The sequence below is a fragment of the Cyanistes caeruleus genome, chromosome 2, assembly GCF_971803275.1.
Source record: "Cyanistes caeruleus chromosome 2, bCyaCae1.hap1.1, whole genome shotgun sequence".
Taxonomy (NCBI): Eukaryota; Metazoa; Chordata; class Aves; order Passeriformes; family Paridae; genus Cyanistes; species Cyanistes caeruleus.
Genome location: NC_141702.1, coordinates 50,506,636 through 50,524,507, shown reverse-complemented (window position 1 = coordinate 50,524,507; position 17,872 = coordinate 50,506,636). Strand labels below are relative to the sequence as shown.

At 36.4% G+C, this 17,872-nt stretch overlaps 1 long non-coding RNA gene across 2 annotated transcripts in view; it reads left to right on the top strand.

Moving 5' to 3' along the window:
• LOC111927196 (uncharacterized) overlaps positions 1-5,231 on the top strand; it is a 52,885-nt gene extending 47,654 nt beyond the window's left edge. For both annotated transcript variants that reach the window (XR_002863431.2, XR_002863430.2), the window contains exon 4: positions 5,187-5,231. This is a non-coding gene — a long non-coding RNA (uncharacterized LOC111927196). The remainder of the gene's footprint in view (positions 1-5,186) is intronic.
• Positions 5,232-17,872: the final 12,641 nt, after the last annotated feature.

Sequence of the window (17,872 nt, the reverse complement as noted above, 5' to 3'; positions counted from 1 at the left end):
GACTTGAGCCCTCTGGTTGCTATTTCGTATTCAGAATTTGATAATAGCCTCCTCTTGTCCATGTTTTTTCATTGTTTATCACAAATACTCTCTACCACAAGGGAGTTGTTGATTTCTAGGTGCCAAAACTAAAGATTAGTTTGGAAAGCTAACTTATATCAATGAACAGAGCAGAAGTGCAAGGTCCATTTCATTATAAATGAGTTTCAAAAATATGCAGTGCCTTGTCTTATGAGATTTATCCATATAAACTGAACTGAAAAAAATTACTAAAGACTACTGGAACTGATTATCTTGTTATATGAGGATCTTATTGCCTGATTTCTGAGACTTTTTTCAGGGAAAAAAAAAAAAAAGAGAGTTGATCTGTATTATTAACTACCTTCATAAACATATATTAATTTTATATTTGACATTATTTTTTAAAGGTTTATGTACATAAATGAATAGCTAGGAAAGATTTTGTACCAGCTCACATGTCTTTGCCTACCAGTGACACCTACAACAAACTGATTGAACAAATACGGAAAAAGCTGAACATTTTCTTATTATATTTTGATTTGCACATTAGAGTCTATTCTTCTTTGGACTATGAGTATACATGACTTTAAGTTAAAAAGGTGTTTTAAGCTTTCCAGTTGCAAATAATTAAAGCACCAACTTGCCATTTGCTGTTGTTTTTTTCTCTTGGATTATGCATGAGCTAAGAATTAAAAATATAAATGAAAGTTTTGTCTATCAAATTAACTATTTTGGTTTTTTGGTATCATATTTCTTCTTCTTTTTAGAAACTGAGGGTCCCATTTTGCAGTGGTCTTTCAAGTTATCTGATTTCTAGAGAAAGGTTGCAATTAAAAATATTGTAAGCAAGATAGGCACTCATATTACTTATCTGCTCAAGATAATTTTCAGCAATATTTATGAGTAAAATGTCATAAAATTTAACTTTTGCTAAAACTATATTTCCAATAACATCTTCTGACATATAAAAATGAGAACATTTAAAAAAGCGTATTTCAGTTGTCATAATTTCAGTGATGCTTAAAAAAAAAATTACGACTTTAGAACAAAAGATTCTTAAAGCAATGACACCTTTTCAATTTGATATATTGCATAAAATCATAATACCAGCACTGCTAAGTGAGAGAAAATTTTGTTTTTCCTGAAATAACTAGCAGAAATTATTTACTAATAAAGACAAAATTTTTATGGTGGGATACATGGTAAGATAAAAGCTAAGATTCCACTACAAACACAAATTTTAAATCCATCTGACCTCAGTGGTATTCTGGTCAAGAGTCACGATTCAGGTGACTCAGGATGATTTGTAAAAATACCATCTTTGGAGATTGCTCCAGAGGCCACAGATTCTAATGCAAGACTCTCACTGATTTCCAAGAAAGAGTAACACAAGACTGGTGAAGCTATTCCATCCATCTTCTCTGTCATTCCAGCAAATTAGAGAAGCTGCCCAGGTCCTGGAGTTGGAGGTAAGCTGCATTCAGCTCTATTGCTTCTGTAGAGTTTATAAGCACTTTGAAATGACAATCAACCTGTGGACCAGTCAGCAACAGATGGTCAGAACTGAAAACTCTATTCTTTAAACATCCTTTCTTCTATTAATCCAGTATCTCTAGCGTCCCCATCAGTAAATAAATGAGGTATTAAATTAATCTCTACCTTATGCATTACCATGTATTACAGAGCTTGTAGTTTAGTTGTTATGGTATGTTAGAGGTTTATTGTACATCTTGGATCTCTGTGCTAAGTCCTGAATTGGGACACAGGCAGTGAAAACATAAAAGCCTGGTTTCCCACGCTCTGCATAAGCTATTGTTATAAAAACAATAAGTTGGCAACACTAATATCTGGAATAAAATAAGCTGGAGTCTTTGAACACCTGCAGAGATATGAGGAGAAAGGAGATCTGTTGATATATTTTTTTTAAATTTTTTTAAATTTTTTTTTTTTTATTAAAAAGTCTCATGGAACCCTTCTAGTGCTGATTATTATCCTAATCATGCAAATGGTCAGCACCAGGAGGCAACTCATCTTTCTGTACATGTTGCATTTGTGTGAGAAAAAAATTGATAAATTCATATTTCAAAAAGAGCATTTGCATAGATATGTAGCAGGCAAATATAGATTACTTGTGCCATCAATTCTAATATGCCATGTTATATGAGGTAGTTTAGAGCTTACTCATAACAGCTTCCAGCTCCTGGCGAGGAAATGTGAATGGGAATTCATTGTGTACGCTTACTCATGCAATCATTTTCCGTACTGTCTTATCACACTGCCCTTAGCCTCTTTCCACTGGCATTGCATGGCTTCCCATTACTCCATTCCCAATTTCAAGTGATGTGCACTGCAATAACCTAATGCTTTATCGTCTTGTATCACCTGGAGCACAGACAAACAGTAAAATCCTTCACAGAGCATGCAAATTGTGAGTAAAGCTAACTGAGCACTTTCCACAGTGGTTTGCAGGTCTGATAAGAATGCAACACAATAGCAATTTGGGCTGCTTGGCAGGCCATGATGGAGTTACTGTTGAGTATGGAAATACTGATTTTGCATGAAGAAGCTTGTATTATGATAGATAGCTATAATGTATAATTCAGGAGTTAAGCTTATGAAATATGATAGTTGATAGAGAAAAGGTCCCTCTCTCCTAGTGGAGTTCCTTATGAAGTATATAGTTGAGAGAAGCATTCAATATGGTGTCTGCTGATCCACAGCAGGCTCTTCTGCAATCTATAAAAAAAACATCTGCTTAGAGCAGGGGAACCATGTGCAGCTCACTAAGATATAAACTTCTGACCAGAATGTTCAAAGCTCTGTTCAGCCACACTACTCACCATTAATGTTAATCGGAAGTGTATGGTTTTCATATATCCCTTTGAAAATTATATCCCATGAAGTACTTTGAAACAATATATTCCCACAAGCATTGACTCAGAAACCAGTACTTCTGAAGGAAAACTGCAGTTGCCATAATTCTGAGTCAGTGCAACTTAAAAAATGTGGACATTTTTCCCCAAAGTTCCATATGGCTCATGTTTTAGAAAAGAACAATGTTTTATGATTTTAAAAGTCATGCTGATGAGATCTTTATTGTTTTAACAACTTTATAAGAAATAATTTTTCAGCATAAGCTAAAGATAAACCGTATTGATGGAATAAGAATGAATTCTTAAAAAAAAATTCACTGCTTAGAATAAATGAGATTTACTCCCTTTAATTGTAACAGGACATTTTTTATTTTCTGCAGTCAGTGGTACAGATGGTCATTTATTTGCATGGTCTGAAATGTATGAAGCATGTTTATATTTATATATGTTCTAAGAAAGATGTTTCTATATCATTATCTTGAAATTGCTATAAGTTCCATCTCTGTTATAAAATAAAATAAATTAACTCCACCTATCTAGTGTAACAGCAGCAACAATATTTTGTAGTTTGGGTAAATAAATCTTTCACCTTAACTATGACTGAGAAGCGGCTGAAAAAATAAATTTCAGACTTCATATATTTGCTAGAACTGATTGAAATGGATTTACACAGCGCTCACATGTCAGAAAGGCGGAAACTTCACTGTCTTTATCTGTATCAAACCTGGTTTGCCCAATTCAGAGATGATGGTAAAGCATTGCTGTAAGAGCTGAGTGCTCTATGAAAATTTTGCTCTACTCTGAACATAGAAAAATGCCACTCAGAAGACATCCCTACTAACCAAATGTGAAGAATAATAAATTCAATATAATTGACTCAATTTCTCCAAGGCTGTGTGAAACATTAATTAAGGCCAAAAGGAACATCTGTAAACTATCCCTTAACTGCCCTGTCCCTGAGGCGTATTGCACCTGTTTGGGTTAAATGAAGTAAGAACTTATCTTCTCTCTGTGAAAACATTTGGGATGTAAATTACACTGTTTTATTCAATAATTTTATTTGTTCCACTCCTCCTCCACCACCTCGGGATCCGAAGACATGAAAATCCCATGTAAAGTAAGGACCTAAAAAAAGAGCTTTGAATTTCCAATTCAAAACCTTTTAGATCAAGCCTATTCTCAGATGTTATCCTTACTGCAAACTATTTCAACAAGAGTAACCAATTTTCTGAAAATCTTTCCCGGTTTTTCAGGTAGATTTTATTACTAAAACAATCAAGAGAAAAGTGAGGGTGCTTTTACTGGTGTAAGGAGGAAATGGGTAAAGTACTTGCCAGTGACAGGAATCTTGATGACACCATTTGCAGTTTTTCTGTCAAAATTTAACTTCTCTGAATGAATACAATGAAATGGTGCTGCTTTCTTTCTTTCAAACAAGCAAATAGCATGAGTACATCTGTTTTGTCTGATCACTGACAGCTCACTAAAAAAAAAAAAAAAGCCTATTGCACAGCCTTTTTCCAAATGAAGTGAAATCTTTAATCTAAATACACTGATCCTTCATGACCTTGTTGCTTGCAACTTTTCCTATTATTTTCATCCACTCCTAATTTTAAATGGATAGAAATAAAATTGTCTAGGTTCAGCACAAACAAGAGGCAAAATGAGAAACTACAAGGATATAAAAAGCCAACACTGTTATCTACAAAAGTGAGAAGTGTTTACAGTCCCCAAAATACAGACTGTCAACCTCTGAGCGGGGTCAGCAGCCAAGAGACTACTTGGGGGTTCACACTCTGTTGAATTATAGAGCAGCTTGGAGAATGTTAAGACAGTTGAGTACCTTCTTGGGTTACTCATCTTATGCCCCTTTAAGTGGGATTAGAAATGCAATGATGGAAAAAGGAGAGGACATCAGTGCGTGGCAATGGTTGTGTTGCACAATTCAGTTTGTTGCTATTGGACACGAAGAAGTGCAGCCTGTTGCAAATTGGCTGAATGTGGTGGGAGGCCAATGTGATGCAACACAAGATGCTGAAGATATAAACAACAAGGACATAGATGAAATGTTTTTAAGAAAGCATTTATCCAGCTGTGCCATTATCACTATTGTTTAATGCATTTGTGCTTTAATTTTCTTCAAAGCTCAATAAAATTGATAGCTGGAAAAGAAGGACAAGCCTTGCCATGCACAATTCTGTAATGGAAAATTTTATGTTGCCTATTTTCTGCTTAAACATAATATCACATATGGTCTCCGGATTAAAAAAAGTACTGTTTGTTTTGTTATAGAACAAAATTTCGATATTGTGCAGCAGGGAGAAATTAGAAAATCTCATTCAGGTGAGTAGAAATAATGTCTCTCTGCTTTCCCTAAAAATAGGTTGCCTTGAGTTTTTAGAAATCTTCCTTCAGCATAAACCAAATATTCATCACTGCAAATACACAGACTTTTAGGTAATTGTTCTGGTTGCACATGTAAATAAGTGAGATCAGAGTCACAGCCACTAATTATCCATTGAGCTATTGTTGTTTCAAAATAATATGCCCTTTGGGAACTGACCTAAGACAAAAAAATAATCTCTGTGTAAGACTTCCCCTAAACTTATACTCTGGACAAGAATGCAGGAGTAGGGGATGGGAAGGGAAGGTGATATTTCATATCCCTGTGTTTCTTGCATCTTTTCTTAGCAGCTGAAAAAATGACCAAGGAACTTGAGAAGCCAAAACAGGTATGAACTCCCTCCAGGACACTCAATTTTCCTTTTGCCTGTGGCTCACTTTCATCTTAGCAGAATTTAAATATTCCAAGTGAATACTTTCGAAGTCAAATGGAAAATATACTTCACTAGCCAGTTTCCACTGACACCTGAAAATGTGGGGTCTTCATATTTTCGACTGTTTTTTGCACTGAACTGATCTGTACAGAAGATAGATGAGAAATTTGCAGAATGTTTCAGTCAGTATTCAAAAGATTAGAGCCTTGTTGTCGAATTGTGATAGGGGTAGAATTTCAAAAGGATAAAGCATGAAGATCTACAGAATTGAAACAGGTTTCTGCAGGAGTCTTTCTGAAAACAGACATAATTTAAAAGAATTATCTATAGCTATTGAATTTTAAAGACTTTTACAGGATGTTTTCCTAATGGCAATCATGCTCCAGGACAGAGTACAACATAAAAAGCAATCTGCATTCTCTCTTTATCAGATTCTCATTGTTGGATTTTCAAACCAGAGCAACTGAATCAGCTCTCCTTTTTCTTTCTGTGTGTAGCAACAAGGAAGAGGGGAAAAGGAAAACAACGTGTTTTTACCCAGCACTCCATAGCCAAAATTGCTGACTCATTTGAGAGTAATAGCTGGTCACATCCTGAGCTGCAGTGAGACCAGCACTGCCTCTCCAGCTGGCCTTCATAACTCGGCAGTGGAGAGGGCAGAGCAGTCAAAATAACATAGCAGTCAACCAAGCAGACTAAAGATTAAGGTTAAAAAAGGAAGGACAAACATCTAAAAATAGCACCAGAGTAGTGGGAGAAACACATAGCTTCCGTAAAACTGCCAAAACTACCTAGCTTGTTGATCTAGAATAGTTTCTACAGTATCCCTGGCTGCTCAGTTGGCAAACATGCTGTGGTTACGTGAGCAACACATCTCAGAATAACCAGGGTTGGACCGAGAGAAAACTCCTTCCACCACCAGTGATGCTCAAGCAGTGCTTGAGTGTGAACTCTGGTTTGGTTGGGAACAATGGTGAAAAGGCACTGTGAGGCCAGTCTCTGACCTGATGGACTAAAGTTCATTAATGTTAATTGAAATTCTTTCCACTGATTTCACCCAGCTTCTGTCACCAGTTTAGCATCCAATTTCAAAAGAATTAATTATTCAGGCCATGTTCTTATTTTCATTGACTTAAATCTGATGTTTTCAAATAGCTTATTCTATGGTGTAAACAGCATATGCAATTTATGATAGATAGAGCTTGAAGGAATCTAGGTTTACTGCAAAAAGTGCTTCCTGAAGCAGAAATGAGCATTTTACAAGCTGTCACATATGTGTGCAAAATGATTTATATCCCCCAATAATATGTCATTTGGAAGCACCATCCACATGTATATTTGTGACATTCAGAGAGTTTTTTAATTGGTATACTTTGAACTGCTTACTCATTTTTCATCGTTAACAGGAATTATGTGGTTAACTCCCCCCCAGTACATACCACATTAAATAATCATCTACAATTCCCTCAGAGATGATAAAACATATTTTACTCTTGAATTAAGAGAATTTAGTTTTTTCCTTTAAAAAAAACATTGCTTGTAGAAAAATCATAAGATAAAAATGAATATCAAAGAATATATTTGTACACATATATACATTTTCCTTGAAATTTTGACCATTAAATTTGGGTTGCTGCTGGAAAACTGAAATAACACCAAAGGTTCTTTGGCAAAGGATCTGAAGTGGAGAATAAGAAAGCTGAGGGCTTTACAGTCAATACACCATCGGCCTTTTTTATCTGCATGACATTGTCCACTGAAGGAGGGCATTGGTTTCACTTTGATTAAAAGCAGATGTTTAAGGCAGATGTTTGGAGATAAAAAGAATTGGGCTTTTGCTTATGAAATACTTTCCTGTGAGATACTCAGGGCTATGAAAACAGGTACAGAGTATTTTCAGGTTCAAATTTCAGATATTTTAGGTAGCAGGGGGAAAAATTAGATCCTTTATCTAATAAGATATTTCCATATATACAGAAGCATTTTTCTGGGGTTTTAAGGGTGTCTGTACAGTAAACTGTGATTATATTCTCCCTCTGTTCAGTAGCTGTTCAGAAAACAGCAGAAGTCTGCTCTGCATTAATGCTCTACCCATTGTCCCCAGACCCTCACAGTGTCCACAAGGGGTGGTGAGATGGGCAGGGTGACAGACACCTGCTGTGGGGCTGGAGCAGGAGAAGAGATGGCTGCTGTAACCTGAGACCCTTTGTTGTAGCTGTAGTTTTGGTGTTTAGGGTTGTGTACTGATTTTTTTAAGCTAAAAAAGCTATTTTACAGTGGAGTGCACAAGAGAATTAAATCAATAAAAGAAGGGAAGGAAAATTTCGGTGTTATGGTCATGAGGACACTCACCACATGATTGTCCCTGCCCATCCCTTTGGAATCTGCCCCCCACCCTAGCCATGGCTGTGGACCCCATTTCAGTCCCCCAGGGCCATCAGCCCCTGCCTCAGTGGTACTGCAGCGGGTTCAGTCTCTGGCTTCCCACAGCCCTGCTCTGACTTGCCATGGACCTGTCATGTCCCATCCTGGCCTGCCTTCATCCCCCCAGCTGTCCTGCTCCTGGCTGGGTGGCTGGGAGCAAACCCTTGTGGCCAGGCTCTGTTCCGGCAGCCCTGGCACCTCCCAGCACACTCTGGTCCCTCCTTCTGGCCCAGAGGGAGCTGCTGGCATGGGCAGCACCGTGGCCATCACTGCAGGACCAGGGAGGCCATCTCTGGCAGTAAGGTAAGTGACTGGGAGGCCACCGAGCAGTCTGGCCACTTCCATACCACTGGACTCTGCCAGGCCTTGGAAGCAGAATGGGCACATACAGAGTGTCACTAGGGAAATGGTCCCTGGCCCTCTCTGCCTTCCAGACCTCCTCTGGTAGAGCTAGCCATGGCCTTCCAGCTGTCTCTGGGTCTCCAGAGCCAAAGACAGGGATTGCTTTTAAAAAAGCCTGACATTTTGGACTGTAATATTTCAGATCTTGTGGGCTTTAAAAGTGTATGACAGTTGCATGCCTGGATAGATTCACTATTGGAATAGCACTGTGTTTGCTATAAACATGAACATTTGAAATGCTCCAAAGTCTTTGTAAGCAAACTTGTCTGGCATTACTTGACAATGCATGTGTTTTCAATTTGCAAATAAATTTCTGAGTGTCCCACAGGGGTTATGAAGGATTCAGAGGAGCACATATATCTTTTCTACAATATTTTATCTCATTTTAGCAGAAAAAAAGAGTAAAATTTAGATGATTTTAGTTATTTCTATAAATATATTGTACCTTATAAAACTTTTTATCCTTTTTGGGAGCAGTGTAATCTGTTATATTTTATACTGAAGACACATGAAGAGGGTCTTCAGTGGACAAACTGAACCAGAAATACTTTTCATTACCCAGAATAATTTATTTATAAGGAAGAGAAAGAAACCTGTTGGCAATAGGAAAGGACATAGAAAGATACATATTTTCATTATTTACCCAGCAACAGTGCAGAAGCTCAGAAACTTGCTGTAGGGTTATAGTGTTGTACAGTGCTGGACGGACAGGATTCATTTTAAAACACATTCTTGACATTTCATCTTCATAGACTTTCTCGCCCTCTGTGAGTCTGTTGACCTCTAAAATGATACTTCACAATTCAGACCTATCTCACTGGATAGTAACTTAGAGAAAATAAACAGAACATGGATCAAGGACTCCATATTCATCACCACCATCAGCAGGAGTAGCAGGAAAAGTAAGATGCCTCTGAATGAGACTCAGACACAGTTCATAAAAAATTTAGAGTGAAAACCAGGGAAGAATGGAAATCCCTAAGTCAGTGAATGGCAGGACAGACAAAAGGAAGACCAAAGAGATTGTGAGCAGGAACTGGTACCAGAAAACTGCCGTGGATAGAAATCACTGTCTTCAAGATATGTGTTGGTACACAGTCCTAAATGAGAAACAGGTTGGTCAAGTCCAAATAGAAACTGAGAAAAATACACTTATATGCAGGATAGAAAGAAAAATATTTGATGGTAGTGGAAAAGAAGGTTAAAAGGCCTAAATGTCTTGTGTTGGCAGCTTCCTGGAAGAGTTGTATAAGTGGAAAAGAAAGTGATACAAATATTTCATAAGAAATCATTTAGAAATTTATATGGGCGAGGTTTGCACTATCCAGTTTCCATCATGTCCTATGGTTGTGTTCATTATCACCATGTAAAATTTCTACTCCAAAATTTCTACTCCTTCTTACCCCTTACTTCCAAGACACAGAAGTCATCAGAGTGAACTGATCTGCTCACTGTACTCCTCGAGCAGTTTTCCTATTTTTGAATTTGATTTATTGACTTTGACACGTGTGCTAAACCCTGAAGTTCTCATACAACTGACCTCTGTAGGTAGTGAGAAAAAGCAACAGGAACAAAAATTTACAGGCAATGAACCTGAGATAGTTTGTCCCTTTCTTTTATTGAATTTCTCACCCAGTGTAACCCTAAAAGAAATTTAGTCAGATGTGCAATATGCATACTCAAATGTTTCCTACAGTGATATGCTGATAAGACATTTAACCCAAAATTTCACCATACAAATATCTGACTTAGGGACACATGGTACATGGCAGCATGTCTGAAATTCAGCTCAGATATAATTAAAGGAGGAAAAAAAAATTGGGAGAAATTGATGACAGAGTAAGCAGAAGTAGCCTCAGCCTCTCTAGTGAGAAAGCTAAGCCTTCCATAGCTGAGATTGTTCACAACTTGGTGCAGTACCCAGTTTGTGCCTGATAACAATTCAGACTCAGAGCTCAACCAGGATTTATCAGTGCTGCTGACTGGCAAGCTGACTTTCCTTCTTAGGTACAGAGATTGCCACCCATCTTTGAAACCTTGTCTCTGAAATTAGATTATTGCAGTATATGTGTTATAAGGCTACCCTGTGAAACTTCTGGTATTTACATGGAAAGGAATAACTTACTCATAGGGATAGTGTCTTGCTAGCAGATGTTTTGCAACAGACATCCAGACAGATTTTTTTTCTGCCAACTTATGTCTATTTTGCTAGATGCTTTTGACAGATATCACCCTTACAAGTATTTTTTGTGATGGTAATTAATAATAAGAATATACAAATACAATTGAAATGACATTTTTATGGTAGCTTCTCAGTGGAAGCAAATTTCCTTCAACTTTATAGGCCACATAAATCTGATGGGTTTTAATTAAAAAAAATTAAAAATAGAAACTAAACACAGTTTTTTGTTTGTTTTTTTTTTTAATTTAAGCAAATAGGGAAGGCAGCCAAATGTTTACAGATTGAAGAAAACACCTTCTGAGGACATTCTACCACGAGTACAAATTGGGTATGTAATGCATATCAAAAAGTACTTTAAAGGAACAGCAAAAAAATTTAGTAAACAGCAGAGAAAAAAACTTGTTCTGAAAAAAAATCCAGCTTATTAAAATGAAAAGGAAAATAGAAACTATAAACACTGAGGAATTAAATGCAAAACAATTATAGTATAGACTAAACCAGATTTTTAGAATCAATGAATTGTTGGCATAAAATTATTAATCCAGCAAAATAGAAAACAAATATACCAGACACTAGAATTCTGTCAGATTAATAAGTAGTCAAGATATGAAAGGTCCACTCAGAAATGACTGTAAGAGCAGAACTAGATTAATTCCTTGCATTCCTGCTGATTATAAGGAACCTGAGGAAGTTTCATTCTGGAATGGTTATTTTTGCAGGATGAGTTAGAGGAGTCATCCTGAGGAGCAGCAGCAGCAGCAGCAGCTGCTTAGAAAAATGTTCATTAAATGAAGAGTGGTGAGCCTCAAGGCCAAGATAATAGCCATCCAAGGTCTTTGAAAGGGCTGAAATATGACATTCTCAAGCTATTAAATATATACATTTTATCAATTCAATCACCACCTGTATAAAACAGAAAATTGTTTCTTCTTAAACAGTGCCTCATATAGATCATAGCCCAGCAACCCATATTTCTGTACTCATAAAATTGGAAAAAAATCTGTCATCAAAGTAGACATATGTACGTATAGACATGTAGCTAAATTAACTCACCAGAAAAGAGCTAACATATTACTTGCAGTTTTTTGCTTCAAAATCTCCTTGTGGTTGTTACATCATGTTAATACATCTGAACTTTCCAGAAGGTTCTCAGTTGGCTGCTCATCACAAAGCTTTAGGACAAATTAGACTAACACAGGTTAAAAAAAGAGTAAGTCCTCTTATGAATTTAAAAGACAAGCAGAGATAGAATGCTACTTTAAAAGATGGAAATCAAAGAACAGGGAATGAGCAGACATTTTCCTAACTGAGAGAGGTAAAACTGGCAGCTAAAAATGCAGATAAAATTCAATAAATGTCAACAATATAAGGGAAGGAATTTGGGGGCAGTCTTTGAATTATGAGTTGCTTAGTGAAGATGAAGAAGTAATAACTGAAGTTCAAAAACGACTAAAAATTATATAGTTACTTTTTGCCCATCAAATCTTAGCTTACAAAAGAAATGTTATGAGCTCAGGAAGTCTCAGCACTGCAGATTTCTAGAAGCTGGGAGGACACAGTGAGGCAAGCACCACTGCCTCTCGTACACTTTTGCCAGGATTTAGCACTGATCTTTGTCAGAGACACAGTACGGGACTCATTACACCCAACCTCAGATAAAATATGGGTTTATGTACCCTAGGGGAATAGTATTCTCTTGATTTGTTGATTGTTTACTCACATGGACTGTAATTTCCACCCTAATGACAGAAGGCTTGTTTCCAATTTCAGAAACATTCATTTTAAAAACACACATTATCCTTTGGTCTTTTTGAGGCTTTATACAGTAAATCATGTCCAAATATTTCTTTTTGTCTCTTTGTAGTTTCCTCACATCTTCTTCAAAAATAAAAATTAAAAATTCTCTAAGCCTACCATTTTTTTTTTTTTTCAGCTAATATGGTTAGGAGGGTTTTTTTGACATTTCTGCAGCAACAGTCAGAACTATATAAAAGTCACAGAATTGACAGGAGGGATTTAAGATGTGAGCAGAAGGTGTAAATTTAATGAGATAGCAAATATGAAATGGGCTCAATGAGAGGCTCTCACAGAATATAATATTTTATTGCCATGGTTTTGTTCTTTCAGAGGTACATATAAGTAAAATAAAAGCAAGTAGAGTTGAGAACTCTGATATTGAACTCAACCTGCTGCTGATGAGGGTAGGAAAATAGTGATAGCTCGGTTAAAATGACTGCTGTCACTCTGCAGTCTGACTTTTTGTAATGCACACTAAGAAGCAAAGCCTGCTGGAAAAGTCTATCAGAACAGCACTAAGTGGTCTTTGTACCCTCTAATCCTAAGGTTTTACAGTAAAAAAAGCAGTCTGATCTAAAATGGAGCAGCTAGAAATGGTCCAGGACAGCAGCTCCCTCATCTGAAATTGCAAGTGCTTAACTTATCAAGTCTATTCTCATACTAACAGTACGACTGTAAACTGTCAGGAAGGTCTGGTGAGAAAGTTGGCCCAGAAGAAAAACAAAAACAAACAAAAAACCAAACAAACAAAAAAACCCCACCAAACAAACAACAACAAAAAACCCCAAACAAACCTTAAAATGTGAAAAATACTTTTGTGAAATACAGATATTCAGGGAAATGTGAGAACAAAGCATTAGGATTTCCTCAAATGTCAGCTGTCATATATTGTCATTTATCCAGAGCTGTGCACTTCTATGATAATTGCAGGTGTGGATTTTAAGGCAAGATTCTCTGGAAGTATAAAGCATTTGAATGACAGGATTACAAAATGTGATCTGCATGTTTTTGCATTTCATAACTGCAAGGAACTACAGAGAAAATAGCATCACCAGGCACAATTAAATTTCTTTATTTTATAATTTCTAAAAGACGATCTTGTAAATTGAGGATTAAAGCTGTGAGCAAGTGATCCACGGTTTAATTCATCACTTTTAATTTCCTGTGGGGTAAGTTCATCATCAGGTCCCCGGGGATAAGTCTGTTATTTAACACTCCACCTAGCACCCTCCATGAGGCTTTGTGAAGCAGCAGACCTGAGATCATACTGTCTGTGGGATTTGCCTTGTTCACAGTGGAAGCAAGCACCATCCTCATGACAGCAACTTTGGCTTCCCTAATGCATTTGTTAATTACATTTCCTCTTGATCATTGGGTGGGAAGAATCTGCATGCTTGTGTGTTTTATTACTTGGTCTGGCCTATCAGCACATTCTTGGTGAGCTAAGCCTTTGGCTATAACAGATAGAAAAGGCTAAAGAAAGCATGAGTTATGAAAAGCAAACAAGTTAATTTCTTTGCAGCTTCATGTAGACTGTGAGTTTGTAGGCAGGGGACATTGCCCTACATTTCTGCCTAAATGACCAAAGCTCCTTTCACATCCACATATGAAAGTGGTGCCATGGGCCTCCAGGTCTTATGAATGTTTTTTTGGGTCTGAGCCTGGTTTTCTTTACTAGTGCTGTCATTTCACACACAGATTTTGTTCTGAGATGAGATGACATTTTCTAAAGATGATACAAACAGGACATTCTTCATTACGGTTTTGTTTTCTGAGAGAAAAAATGGCATACTGTTTTCCTAATAGCAGCTTTTTTCAATGGATAGTAACAAGCAACAAATAACAAACCACTGTCTGCTGTCCTTCAGGATGATTACAGAGTTGTTCTTGATACAACTTGATTTTTCCTGAACCCTATTTTATTTTTCATAATTATTTTGTCCAGCCTCATTCCCATAACAGCAATAAACTCTTTGAAGGAAAGAAGGTCATCAATTGCATAAAGGAGGCCATTCAACCTGAGGGGGAAGAGATGCACTCTAAGATAGATGAATTTTATATTATTTTGGGCAATACAAATCTCACTCTCTTTTTGCATAAAAGGGACTTTAATGAGGAACCATATAGGATAATTTTGTTATTTATGGGTAATCTTATTTTTACAATTTAAGCCTACATTGCATCTCTTCGACAATGGGACATAAAAACACAGGAACCTACGGAGAAAATGAGGACAGTGATCCTTCCATCTGACTCTTCAACTGAGAACAGCTAATTTAGAAATCTAGTATGTAGTAAAGGTTGAGATATATAGATAGATATAGAGAAATATCTTTATAGCAAAGGAGTACAAGTAGAAATCTTGCTTTGCAGGTTGACTGACAGGGTTGCCCACTTGACCTGCCTCTTCCAGAAATGATTTAGAATAATAATTTAAAACAAACCACCTTCCAAAAAATGCCATGCTGCTCTTCTGAATGGGACTAATTCGATATTTATGTCTAAAGGGCATTTAGCAAAATACCTCTAGCAGTTCATCAAAAGCCACAGCACTGTGTCTGTGTTGGACAAATTCAGGTGCCTGAACACATGCATCTTTTTCTGAGGCCTTATGTTATTTAACACAAGTCAGGCACATGATCCTGTGGAAGGGAGACCTGTATATTTTTGGAACAGTTTCTGGGGATTAAGCAGGACATACTTGGCTACTAGAAGGTCACTTATCACCTATGTTTAGGTAGCTGTACATCTCTTTTCCTGTCAAAGCCACAATTTCAGGTTGAGTTAGTATCTCTGCTCTTATACTAAATTTGATCTGGGGCAGGCAGCAGTGACAACCGATCTCATTTCAGTGTAAATCAGCTCCTGTCATAAACTGAGCATATGTTTGGCACTGCAAGGGCATTCAGTACTGCCTCTGGCAGGACACTTAAATACTTGCTTTTTCATAAATACAGAAAGTCACAAACATTTAGGTCTTAGGCTTACAGACCGATAATTAAGGCTCACTTTAGGCATCTGATTAAATGCTCTGCTGAATTATTATCAACTTCCTTTATTTCCCATGTTCAACTATCTGTAAAAAATCAATATTTTCAAAATGATAAAACACATATCTGTCCTACATTTCAATTTTCTACACTAGTCTTCAGAAATGATAGCTTAGTTATGAGAAAACATTCTAAGGGAAGATTATAGCCAATGGAAATTTTAATGCTGAGTGCGTTAAACATTTGTGTTTTCAATGGCAAAACATTGGGACTCAGCAGTTATGCCTTGATCTTGAGTTTTGAGGTCAACCCTGGTCATGAATAATCTTTCAGTGGTCCTCAGATCAAATCAAGGTCAGCTTAACATTCCTGTCCAATTGAACTTCACCAAAACAAAAGTTTTAGAGGGAAGGGTGTAAATCCACAAAGAATGAAACCAAGGAAAATGTTTGCAATAACCTTTGCAGGAGTGAAACTGCCCAGTGCTGGGAACAGATCTGATTGTTCTGCTATCGTCACAGCAAGTCATCAGAAAAATAAATGGCTTTTAATACTAAGGCATTGATTTCCATATACTTATTTTATAGAGCTCTAGATTGACATGCTTTTAAAATTTCAAACTCTTTTGTTTGAAAGTAGGCTAAATTAATAATTTTGAACTCAAGCAAAACCTTTGATTGTTCTAATTAAATTTATGTTTGAGAGGACTCCTTGAACTAAGGATCTTACTGTTTTCTCATTGTAAAGATCAAACAAACAAATGCTTGAGTCCCCAATAAAGAGCAAACAAGGAGGAGTTTTGGAAGGTGTGAAAACTGAATGGCTTATGGACTCCACTGGGCAAAGAGATAGGTCTTTCTGAGAGGGCTGTTTATCATTTGGCTGTGGATTAAACAGATACCCCAGGAAGTGTTTTTGCAATTAAGTTAATGTTACTCCATCATATTTATATTTCAGAATAATGGCTGTTTGCATTTGAATTGAAGGAAATTAACATGTTCTGACCTTACTGTCTTGAGAATGAGGCCGCTTTCAGCAGGTATATAATAAAACAAAAAGATGTTCTTTTTTTCCACCTTTATTTGAATAACCTTGTCAGGAAAAGATTGATATCAAATAACCTATCTATGAATGTTTAATAGTAAAAGAAAAACTAAATTAAGAGTCCCTCTGAAACACTACAAATGCAGCTGACAATGCAAGAACAAAATGTTAATTTTAAAGCCATGGAGCCAACATACATACATACATAGCAATTTATGTGACTTAATTGTATCCACATCTATACAAAGGAGAAACAATCTACAACACATGTAGACACATAACCCATGGTTCTATTTTTATGTGTTTAAACACAGTCACAGGACTGCATGTAAATTTTCCATTTGCCAAAGTCCAAAATACAGAACAAGGGAAACTATACTGTTCAAATGCATATATCAATAATCATTCTGTATGCTATAAGATATCCAAACACTTTGTTACTTAAAATACAAATAACTTCAGTGGCTGGAAAACCATTTATTCTTATTGAGAGTTAAATCCCTACACTTTCAAAAATCAGGCAATTGTTAAGTAATTTGAGTACCTCACAAAACATTTAAAACATATATTGGCACCATATTTCCACTCTGGAATAAAAGCACTGAAATTGACATTTACCAAATTTATGCCACAAAATTGTGTCTCTCTACATATACAGAATTATGTCAAATATCAGTCTCGGGAAAAACGTTTGTGGGCAGAAATAGCTCAAGTGCAACAAGAATGAGAGGGTGAAACCCCAGTCCCAGCTTTATATTGAAAAGAGCAGACAAAATGTGCAGCTGAATGAGTTTAAGAATCATGGGTGTAGTGTGAAATAAAAGGGATATACATTTATCAATTGTTCCAGATTCTTTGAAAAAGAAATTATTTCCTGTCCATTAGATTACTTTGCAAAATTTATGATACACATCTAAAATTTCATCCTAGGTCCTGTCTCATCCTTTAAAAATTTTTTTCACTTATCTGTGACCCAATAGCCTGGTAGGACCAGATGCTACCTCAATAGGTAGCAGGAAATGTGCTTCTTCTGGAAGAATAATACTGTCTTCAGCTCTACAAAGTATTACAATTTACATTCATCAAATATTTTTGCATGATGATAAAGTCTTGTCCGTGAACACAGAATTGTTGGATGACAGCCTAAGTTTTTATTTCTCGACATTAAGATTTCACAGTGACTTTGAGATGTTTCCAAGGTCATTAGCGCAGTTTGTATTTGTTAGTAGTAGTTTTTTTCTCTAATTATTCCTCATTGGCTCTGCAAAACTTAAAGGAAACACTTCTAAATTTTAATTACAGTCTGATGAAGTTAGGAATATTATTTCTGTCTCTGAAAATTTAACATTGCCAATGGCAAGC